The following is a 2,723-nucleotide window of genomic DNA, read 5'->3' as shown; positions in this document are numbered from 1 at the left end:
ATTCATAATCACATATATGATCACATCATATATCTCAACCATTTAACAACATCAACCATTCAATGCCTATCTTAGGGCCTCTAGCCTAAGTATTTCCTACCACATTACATATTTTATACGAGAAACCGAGACCATACCTTAGCCGATTTCCCAAGCTCAACCGGAGCACTTCCAAACCCCTTGTCCACAAGCTCTCAAGGTCTCAACACCTCCAAGAACAGATTTTATCACACAAAACCCTCTCCCAAGCTTTTCGAAATCACCAATCAAGCTCCAATATTCACATATACACAACCTAAGCCACAATCATCATACCCATACACAACATCTCAATACCCAACATCATAGAACAACAAATTATACTAGGGTTGAGAATCTTACCACACCCAAGATCCAAGGAGACAAGATTAACCTTCTCCTTCAAGAGAGTTGGGTCCTATAACATCAAAGAGCCTAAAATCTCAACATTTCATCCATGAAACTCGAAAACAAGGGCTGGAATTTCGAAGAGCAAAACGTGGATTACCTTAAGATTGAGTGTATGGGTTTTGTAGGGCTCTCCGCGGTGAACACGTGGCCGCAAACGGTGCGGCGATCGGAGCTCTAGATTAAAAGTTATGGTGGTTTGAAGATCAACCAAGGGAGAGAACTTGAGAGAGTGTTCTTCCCCCCTCCAAATCAATTTTAGCGTGTGTTTGTGTGTTGTGAGGAGAGAGAGTGCTGAAAACTAGGGTTTTGGTTTAGTTTAGTTGGGCCAAGGGCCCACTTTAGGTCCAGTTGGCCCGGTTTGGTCCGTTCGGTCCAATCTTGGTCCGATTTCTATAAAATTGGTACCGAAATTCTCGTCTCACTCTCCTCTATCACATTTAGCCATAAAAATAACATTTTTGGCTTTCTAGAATAAATTCTCATTTATGGGTTAATTAGCCGTTAATTAATCGGGTCTTACATCCTACCCACCTAATTGGGAATTTTGCCCACAAAATTCGAATTCAATTACCTGAGAATAAGTGCGGATAATCCGTTCGCATCTCTGACTCAAGTTCCCAAGTGTGTTCCTCAACACCGCCTCGACTCCCAGCCACTTTGACTAATGAAACCTCTTTTCCACGCAACCGTTTGATACTAGTATCGTCAATTCTAACTGGAGCCACTGGAAGCGTCAAATCTTCTCTTAATTGAACCGACTCAGGTTCTAATACATGGCTAGCATCAGGAGTGTACTTCCGAAGCTGTGACACGTGAAACACATCGTGCAGGTTCGAAAGATGAGGTGGTAGAGCCATCCGATACGCTACCGGTCCAATCCTCTCTAGGATCTGAAATGGACCAATGTATCGAGGATTCAACTTCTTCGCTTTAATTGCCCTACCTACTCCTGTGGTTGGAGTAACCTTCAGGAAAACACGATCTCCTTCTTCAAATTCCAATGGCTTCCGCCTCTGATCGGCGTAACTCTTCTGGCGACTCTGCACCGTAAGCATCCTATCTCGGATTTTCTTGACTTGTTCAGTGGTCTCAGCTATCATCTCCGGCCCCAACAAGCCTTTCTCTCCAGCTTCATACCAACATAGCGGAGATTGACATTTCCTCCCATACAATGCCTCATACGGAGCCATTCCGATGCTCGCATGGTAACTATTATTGTATGCAAACTCCACTAACGGTATATACCGATCCCAACTTGCCGGTTGATCCAAAACACAAGCTCTCAACATATCCTCTAGTGTTTGGATCGTCCTCTCGGATTGACCATCTGTTTGAGGATGGTACGCTGTACTCAAGCTTAATCGGGTTCCAAAAGCTTTCTGAAATGCACCCCAGAACCTCGAAGTGAAACGAGGATCTCTATCAGAGATTATAGTAGCAGGTACACCATGGAGTCTCACAATCTCCTTTATGTATAACCGAGCTAGCTCCTCAAGGGTGTAAGTCATCCGAATGGGCAAAAAGTGAGCTGACTTCGTCAGTCGGTCCACAATCACCCAAATAGCATCAAAACCAGTCCTAGCCCTTGGCAATCCCGACACAAAGTCCATTGCAATACTTTCCCACTTCCATTGCGGAACCTCTAAAGGTTGCAACATCCCAGAAGGTCTTTGATGTTCAATCTTTACCTTTTGGCAAGTTAAGCACTTTGAAACATATTCCGCCACATCATTCCTCATACCTGGCCACCAAAACATCGCCTTTAAATCATGGTACATCTTAGTACTTCCCGGGTGAATGGAGAATCTGCTTTTGTGTGCCTCCTTTAAGATATCTTCCCTCAAAGTGCCAACATCTGGCATAATGATCCTACCCTTGAATCTCCATAACCCATCTTTTTCTTCCGACACTCTCCACTGTTTTCCTTGCTCGATAGCCGGTAACACCTTCCATAACGCTTCATCATTTTCATGAGCCTTTAGGAGCTCGGACTTAAAATCACTCGAGATTTCTAACCGGCTCAAACACAAGGTTCCAAATACTTCTCGAGCACCAATTTTTAGACTCTCGAATCCCTTGAGCAACTTCTCTTCTTGAAGCATCATCCAAGCCGCATATAACGACTTCTGACTTAACGCATCCGCCACTACATTTGCCTTTCCCGGATGGTAATTCAACTCAAAGTCGTAGTCCTTCAATAATTTCATCCACCTCCTTTGCCTCATATTAAGCTCTTTCTGATCAAAGAGATATTTCAAGCTCTTGTGATCAGAGAAGACTTGGAACTTAACCCC

The sequence above is a fragment of the Arachis hypogaea genome, chromosome 11 (genome assembly GCF_003086295.3).
Source record: "Arachis hypogaea cultivar Tifrunner chromosome 11, arahy.Tifrunner.gnm2.J5K5, whole genome shotgun sequence".
Taxonomy (NCBI): Eukaryota; Viridiplantae; Streptophyta; class Magnoliopsida; order Fabales; family Fabaceae; genus Arachis; species Arachis hypogaea.
The sequence above is the reverse complement of the archived record's forward strand: the minus strand, read 5'-3'. Positions refer to the sequence as shown.